Source organism: Pinus tabuliformis, chromosome 8 (assembly GCF_031772625.1).
Source record: "Pinus tabuliformis cultivar Carrire ecotype Pingquan chromosome 8, CPIR1, whole genome shotgun sequence".
In the NCBI taxonomy this organism is placed as follows: Eukaryota; Viridiplantae; Streptophyta; class Pinopsida; order Pinales; family Pinaceae; genus Pinus; species Pinus tabuliformis.
In genome coordinates, this window is record NC_142294.1 from 366,755,786 (window position 1) to 366,765,143 (window position 9,358).

A 9,358-nucleotide genomic window follows, 5' to 3' on the forward strand; every position below is an offset into this window, starting at 1 on the left:
TCGTGGATGCATAAATGACAGCGTGTTTCATTGGTTAAAACCATCGTTTCTGTGTGACGGCAGTAAATCATTTTTTGCAAAGGAGAGTCCCACGAATTTTGCATATGCGCATTGGTATCAGAAGCTGCGGTGTAAGCAAAAGCCATCACGTCCAAATCGCACCTGCAAATGCACAAAGAAGTCAAATGATTCACGTTTCAATTTGCCAGATAGACCAAGGGTCAGAATCAAGGCGTATATCTGAAAGAGTTATCTGAAAGGCTCAGCATAAGCAGCCGGTTTTCTCGTGAGTGCTGGATGATCCCTTCGAGACCTGCGTACTCCATCGAACAGCATTCTGCTCTTGAACTCGCGTGGTTGCAAAGGGTAATCCATTGATTTCTGCCCAGTCTCCCTTCACACTAACTAACAGCGATTTCAGTTGGGCATCGAGCTTCATTTCACGCCGGCGACAGCGGTTTGGGCCTACGTTCTGAGCATATGCGTGATTGTTGTTGTGAAACTCTGCGTATTATCAGTGCCGGAAACTCAAAAAAAAAAAAAAAAAAAACGTGGGCCTGGGTATCAAAGCCGTAAAGAAATAATTAGTTGTCAGCTGATCGATCAAGTGAAGGGCATAGCCGCAGATAGCGTGACTGCTCGACGGGTGAATCAGAATTCGACATTGAAGAATCGCAGTGAGGGCTCGTTTTTTTGGGTCAGTCGTCGTTCACGTAGACGAGCCACAGTTTCAGCAAGGGTGTCAACCACGATTTGTCGATTTTCCGCAGAGTTATGCTGTCTTCACGGGCCAGGTAACACCGTTCTCTTAGTCGCAGTCTTTTCCTGGGATATAGTCGAGCCTTTGGTCGTTGTTCCCATTACACTAGTTCGATTTTTTTTATAGATACTTATGTGGTTCGGTTTCGTTTAGGTTTAAAATTTTTATAGATTGTTATTTAGTCTTTAGATTTATACATTAGCGTAGATTTTAATTTATTTTTAGTTTAGGCTTGTTTAGATTTTATTTTTTAGATTTTGATTTTGGGTGAGTCATTTTCTTTTAATAGATTTTTTATGATATAAAAAATAAAAAAAATGAAAAAGATATTTTTGGGCCTTAGTTTTATTTTTTTTATTTAGATTTTAGATATTAGTTAGATTTCTAGATTTTATTTTTTTAGATTTTTTTAAATTTCATTTTTCTAATATTGAAAAATAAAAAATTGAAAAAGATTTAAAAAAATTTTGTGGAAAATTATTCTTGCCAGATTTCAGTTGCTTTCACGTTATATCTTTATTGCTGAGATCTAAAGTTTTTTTTCAAGCCGAGATGCGAAATAGATATCTGGTTGATGGTTTATGATTCTCGTGGTGATTTAAAGCATTCATCCTTTCAAGTTTTTAGCTGCTGGATATCGTTTTTGTCATTCTAAGAGCATTGTGTTTTTTAGTTGATGATAGATGATTGTTGTTCATGGTCCATCTTTTTATATCATTTAACAAGTAATCATTTTAATAACAATCTCTTAAGGCACTGGTCTGCTAAATTAACCAAATCCATCGAGCCCCTTTTATATCGTATCTCGTGTTTCCCAACCAACTGGTCGACAGTTGGTCGACCAGTTGGCCTCATCATCTCACAGGGACTACCCCCCTTAGCCGCGGGAAGCAGGCTTAAACGGAGGGATCGGGGATAAGAGTGACAGCCCCCGGTCTGAGCGTTGTCGTGCCAATCTGCGCGACAACACGGTGGAAGTGAGATTTTTCTCACTAGACTTCTGTCAGTCATTTTCTCTGTATGGAAAATCTAGATTTAGGCTTCCATAGATTTTTACTTAGATTTACTACTGCATAATAATAAAACCCTCAACTACTACACCAATTTTCCTAAGTTGGGTTTTTCCGAGGACAATGGTCCAAAAATAACGGTGCTTTATTTTGTGTGTGCATCTATTTTTCTAGTGTTTTTATTTCTTCCACAATATTTATTTTATGATGGCTACAGTGTACATGTTTTGATATTTTCCGTAGGAAACTGCAAATAATTTTTTTGATTAATTTAACAAATAGAAGAAACATTATCAGTTGCTACAGTAGTATTCAGGATTATCGAGTTTTCACATGGTATCGGAGCATGGATAGAAGCCAAAGAGCTCAGTAGTAGCAAAGGAGAAAGAGGATCGAATTTCTGCGTAAGCATCAATTTGTAATCGCAGAGGAAGCGCAACCCTTGGGCCAAGAGGGTCGAGTTTTGAGGAAAGGTCTACTTCTCTAAGTGAGTCGACAAGAAATTAGATTTTCCAAATCAAAACTTACCAAAGGTAGAAGGGAGCAGCAGTATTTTCCTTGTAGAGCAAATCTTTAGCTGGGACGCAGATTTTGCAGTAGTTTACTAGTGCAAATAGTGTCAAGAGGAAGGAAGAGAACGCACTGAGGAAATTCTTTCCTCAGGTAACTTCTAGCGCAGAAGTTTGAATGGTCCTAGCAAAGCAACAGTAGTTGTGTGTAGAGTTTCTTACTCTAGAAGGGAGTGCGAATAGCTGGGCAGCAACTGCGCAGAGGAGAAGAGGAGGAATTCAACATTTTTAGAGATATGGCATCAACAGGGTTGAAAGATCAAGATCGGTGGGAGGGAGCCTTCAACTATGTGATCTGGAAGGCTAGAATTCCCTGCCTTCTAGATGAACATGATCTCAAAACTTACATCATTAGTGTGGTAGTTGTACCCGCAGATTCAGATCTGCTTAAGAAGTATGCGAAGGAGATGGCGAAAGCAAAGAGGTTGATTCTCGATGAGGTTCAAGATCACATGGTATCTCACATAGCTGGCAAAGATACTGCCTGACAGATGTGGGAAGCACTTGCTACGCTGTACGAAGGATCTTCTGAGCAACGAAAAATGTATCTTGAGGAGAAGTTGGGATGCATGAGGATGTATAAAGGGGAGTGTATAGACCCCTTCCTTACTAGGCTTCAAGATCTCCGAGACCATCTGTCTTAAGTAGGTTCAGCGCCCAAGCCTACAAAATTTGTACGGTTAGCCCTGAACAATGTTTTCGAAGAATGTCAAGTTTTCGTCCAGAGTATCTTGGGTAGAGAAAAACTACCAGATTGGGATCATATGTGGGCTGATCTTCAGCAGGAGGAGATGAGGCGAGATCTCGTGAAGAGTACCATCAGTGGTAGCAGTAATAGTGCTGGAATGAAGCAAGTAAATGAGGAGGAAGATGTGGCCCTCATATCAAAGGGGCAGCAGGAGAAGCGCATGAGAAAGGACATTTCCAAGGTGAAATGCTTCAGATGTGGTGAGCTTGGCCACTACAACACTGAATGTCCTCTTAGAAAGAAGGATAAGGAGGAGAAGCAGGATCAACAGGCTGCATCAGCAAAGATCGACAATTTGTCTTCCAGATTAGAGGAAGAGTTTGCCAAGGTCATCAAGATACTTCTAGGAGAGAAGTGGGGTGATTTGATTTTGTAGCCCCAGAGAGCTACAGTATGGGCAGGGTTCTTGAGGATGGATCAGTGGAAGTCGTTGCAATCAAGTGCCGGAGTGACAGATGCAGTAGCTAGTAGCGGTTAGATACTAAGCAACACAGAGCAGAGTTGGCAACAGTGCAGTTATAACAGAGCAGAGTCAGCAAAAACGCATAGGCTTCAGTGACAGTGCAGAGTTTAGCAGTAGTTAGGACTAGCGAGACAGATGCATCATACTAACCACGGTTGGTTCAGTATTATGGATGCTTATTCATTGCAGTTGTTGCAGTTGCAGCAATAGCAGATGGAGACAAAGTTGCAGTGCAGATGCAGTGTTGGCAGTAGTTCAGCAGGGCCAGCAGAAGCACACATGCAAAGCTAATTAGATTTGCGCAGTATTTGGTAGGCAGCAGCAGCCAGACATCAACAGCGTAATAGGAGGTGGTGCAAAAGCATGGTGTTGCTTCAGTGGTTTGCAGCACTATAACACATTCCTCGCTAATATTGAGTGTGAATTTTTGTAGCATTAGATGTGTTCTAGCCACGAAATTTTGTGGAGAGGCTAGAATACATGTATTCTCCAAGACCCATAAATCGTTTCTAGATATTCCACATAGATACGACTTAATTAAAATAATTAACTTTTTTTTAATGGTTCCGAAGTCTAAAGTTAGGAAATCTGGTTAATTAAAGGGTATTAATTAAGTCATGGTGAGAATCTTCTAGAAGAAGGCATGGATCAATGTCTAGTTAATCTTAGCAATCGATTATATTTTAATCTTGGCCATTGAAGCCTCAATGAGAGATTATAAGAAGAAATTCGATGCGGGTTGGAGAACACACTTGAGGAGCAAGGAATTCGATATTGCTGGGAAATCGAACTCCGGAGTAGCAACTTTGTGTTGCCGGAGCTGATTCAGTAGTTTTCAAGTGGTGAGAGAGGGGCAGGCATAGTAAGGCCGAAAGGAAGTTTTTCCAGTCTGGTGAGTGCATAGCAGAGAGACAACGTACTCCACAGAGAGGTTGGCACAATGCAAAGAGGAATCAAAGAATTTGAGAGGGAGATCCGTATTTGGTGAGGAGAAGTAGCGATTCAGAGGTAGGAGCGGGAGTGGGAGCCCGAAGGCCAAGAGATCAAGTTTCCAGATCAGCAACTGATCAACAGAGTGAAAGAGATGTTGGTCCGAGCAGGCTAACATAGATCTGTGTAGGCTGATGCAGAGGCAACATAGAGGCAGCAAGGGGCATCTCATATTGAGCTAAGGTCAGTGTCGAATCACCAATGGAAGTGAGATTTTTCTCACTAGACTTCTGTTAGTGATTTTCTCTCTATCAAAAGCTATATTTAAACTTCCATAGATTTGTACTTAGATTTTGCTATTGCATAATAATAAAATCCTCAACTACTGCACCGGTTTTCCCAAGTCGGGTTTTTTTGGGGACATTGGTCCAAAAATAACGATGTTTTATTGTGTGTGTGAATCTATTCTTCCAGTGTTTTTATTTCTTTCGCAATATTTATTTTGTGAAGGTTGTAGTGTATATGTTTCAATATTTGCCATAGGAATTTGCAAATAATTTGTTTGATTAATTTAACAAATAGAAGAAACATTATCAGTTGCTATAGTAGGATTCGAGATTATCAAATTTTCACAGAGGGCACCCTACTCCACATGATACTTGGGCCATGTTATGCAGCACCAGTGGGTGACTCCCATGGGAGAATTTTTCTCTTCAGATTTGTCTCTGTAGACAACCAATAGCCCCTGACAGCCACCAGTGTAGCCGATATTATGCGAGATGTCTCCTCTCCCTAAGCAAGTCAAATGTCCCCTCACCCATATGTCGAGATCGTATGTTTGAAGGTGGGCCATCCAATCCTAAATATATGGTTTTCCATTATGCAAACTGGTGTTTATGCTTGTTTTTCATGGGCAAAATTGGATATGGATTACTAGGTATCTTGTAAGAAAGAAGGGATTTCACTATAGTCTTTTTCCATCACCTTAATTAGGAGGTTAATCCTCATCCCTAGTCCTGTGGGACCTCCCTTATTAACTTATATCTTTAGGATGTGCACTACTTTGGAAACCCTGATTGTGGTATCACAGTGTCATTTCCCATTCCACATTTTTCACTCCCCTCCACACATTACATGCCCTCTTTCATCATCTTCCCTCTTTGGGTCAGCATGACCACTCGGTCCACACGGTTGTGGTACACCCGCTCCCCTTTTCCACATGTCTCGGTCGGTCCTGGAACCCAGAGGTTGATGTAGCTAAAAAAGAAGGATAAAAGCATAATATGGCGACATAAATAATAAATAATACCAAAAAATATAAAATATGGTCGAGAGAATAAAATATAGCACATGGGACAAAGCTAAACATGATATCTACCCCTTATCATAATGGCCATCACGTTGGTTCTTAGGGCCCCTATGATTACCCCTTGCATCATTAAGGAACCCATGTATGTCCCAACCCCTGGTGGGTGATGAACCACACTGCCCCACCTTAAGGGGGCAATCACTGATATATCATACACATCATGCTCTCATCCCCTCAAGCCCCGAGCAGTAAAATAAAGGAAAATCAATAAAAGGAAAAAGGCAAATGAAGAATGGTGGAAAAACAAAGGCTAGGGTAACTCATGTAGCACGATTGCTCCCTCGTACATTCTTACACCCTTACATTTGGGCTTCCTGCATCATTACCACCCTTTAGCCCATGGCATTTGGCCTTGAGATCCTTATGTCGCAATCCACCTCATCATCATCACACTTAGATATCTCTCTCTTGAGAAATTTACACTTTTTCATGGATGTATATTGGAGTTCTTTGATTCATTTCAATATTTTTGGGAGCTGGAATCTTGTTCTTTCTTGTAGTCGTTATCTTAACCTTCGATTGGATATATCTCTTGCTATCTTGTAAGTTCTTTTGTTGAAGATTTTTCATCTATTAATATCTAATGTGTGGAAATCTTGCAACTAGTTATGTTCCTAGCTATGTTCTTCCTTTGCCCTAATTATTGAATATCACTGAAAAGATTATTGGATTGCAAATTTGTGCATGTTACTCATTGATTAGAAATTAGATGAATGTTCATAGTGGATTAAAACTTGTTCTTCTTCCATAAAATTTCATTGATCTTGGGTGGGTAAATGCTAAAGAGTGATAGCTAGGGAATCACTCTTTAGGCTCCTTCAAGACAAATTTAAGCAGAATTTCGAATCACATAAACTCCATAGCCCAAGGGTAAGGCATTTATCCAAGAAAATTTGGTGGTCACCCTTCTTTTTCCTGTCTTTTTCTCGTCAAATTTTTTTTCCTCTCTCCTAGATGGCCTAGTTAGGGCTGCATGCGAATTCCTTTAGAGAAGGATTTTTTCTATTTTGATTGGCCAAGATACTACACTGGTGTCTCCGCTAGGAATCCTCAAGCTTTCACACAATTACCACGGTTCATTTCAAAGAGAAATGAAACCTTATCTCAGTCTTTGAGTTCCAATATTGAACATCATTGGGAGAGGTCTTTTTGAGGGTTTTCGCACAATATTCGGTGGAATAAATTATTTAAAAACACTTTCCCTACACTACCTTGACCTAGTGAGTTCATTCGTGGGTCTCTTCCCACAGTTATTTGTAAACCATAGGTCTTGTGTGGTCCCATTCTAGGCTTCTCAATGATCGCGAGAGCATATATAACATTTAATGATCATACAAATCTTATTCAGAGGTCCTAATCATCTTTGGAACTTTGACCTCAGACACGCTTGTCATTATTTGAATATCATTAACCCTAGGCCCAGGTCTTTCTGATTGGTCTTTCTTGGAGAGCCTTTAGTTTCTCTAAAAGCCTTGATCCCTAATTGACCCTCTCCTTTGAATGGAACTTGGAAATCACTTAATACCCTATCATTGATCCCATCATTTTAGGTGATTTCCCTCATACTGGGACTCCTCCCATCGATGAAAGGCCGTAAAGAGTAGGGGACACTTACTGAGGTGAAAATGGGTCTTTATCCCATTTTTGGCCCTTGGTCTACTAGTTGTCCCTTAGGTACCCCCCCTACCATATTGAATGGCAACAAGACATGTTTTTGATTCCATAGAGCATGATGACTTAGCAAATGCAGTATTTCCCACTTTTAGCAAGCGTTGGACCTCTTGATGACTTGAGCAACTGAGACACATCTTGGAGCATCCAAAGGAACTAGAACATTGAGCTTCTCTATCCAAGAATGAAAGACTCTTGAGGATGTACTAGAGGACCCAAAATGCCCCCAGGATGGCCTTGACACTACTTGATGGGCATGCCATGACGTAGGGCCCAGATGAGGATGGTCATTCTTAGGATGATTGAGGAAGGTTTGTTTCACCAAATGGAGCCCTTTTGTTAGATAGAGGAGGCGCCACATTTCTTGACACAATGGATGTAACATATGGCACCCACAACTAGATTTTGGAACCTTGTAGCTAATTTGATGCGTGATTTGGGGAATTTCCTCAAATGGAGGATGATCATGATACTTGGAGACATTTTCAGCCTTTAATTTGCCTTCATGGAGAATTTGGGTCCCAAAAGGGGCATCACATCATCACACTTTTAGCCCTATATCTCACATATGTGGGCTTATAATGGAAAGTTATGTTGTAAAGCTAGTCATTTGGCTTGTAACCCTAATTTACCATTTGTCCACTCAAAAATCAAACTATGTAGGGGCTTTTAGTTAAAAACTATGTGAAGTAGGCCTCATATAAATAAGCATTCACCTCACTCATTCGTTCATCATTACTTGTGGAGAATTCATCCCCCCTTAGAGATTTCCAAGCGATCAATGTGCCCTTTTGAAGGGATCAAAAACTCCCCTTCCCTAGTTGCCTTGGAACATCCATTGAGGTATTAGAGTTGAATAATACAAAGAATGAAAGTGCACAATATCAATAAGGATTCCTTAGAATTAATGAACATGATGGTAGAGTTGGAGCTAAACTAAGAACAAGAGATCCTTGTTGAGGTGTTGGAGTCTGGAGAGGACAAGAATAAGAAGACCAAGAGCATGGAAAAAGAGTTAAGATAGATCACTATTTCATTGCAATTTTGAATGTGTGTCTACTACATATCTTCAAGAAAGAAGAATTCAAGGGATTTTACAAAGTGAAGAAGAGTCATAAAATTTATTAAGGAAAAAACCTCATGATGTATGTGAGTGTAAGGTTTCCCATTATAAACAATGATTTGTATGGAAATTCTATACTATGAGTTTTAAGCGTATATAATATAGAGAAACAAAATATTGAGAAGAAACAAGGTAATTGACAACCAAAAGGTACTAGGAGTACAAACAAGTCTAACTAGCACGATAAAAAACAAACAATAAACTATGAATTGAGATATAAGCTAATTTAACTATCGTGTAAGAGAGAGTAACTATAATATGAAAAAGTAAGACATAAGTAAGTCTCAACAATATTTAACTATAATAACAACTCAATAATGAACATAAATACTAAAATAGAATGACAAATGAAGTAGGGTAAGAGAATGAGACCTGCACTTACCTGAATGCAATCAATGTAGTGCAGGAGCCCTTTTTGGAAAGACTATCATGTCCCCTTGACAGTCCCCATTTCTATTCTTCTTCATAGAACAACCAAGGTGGATTTTGAGGGCAGGCGATGGCCAAGTCAGTGGAGCAGGTTTATGTCATCATGGGTTCCGATGGAGTTTTAAGGAGTTTTTATGGGATTTTATGGCATTCACTTGGCATATTCCATCATCCGCACAGTTTGCCTTGTCAGAACGAGAATATCAACAGGTTGGGATGCTGAGAAGATACTACTAGTGGCCGAAGTGAGTATGGTGGGTGTTAATTTTAGGTATGTTCTATGCTT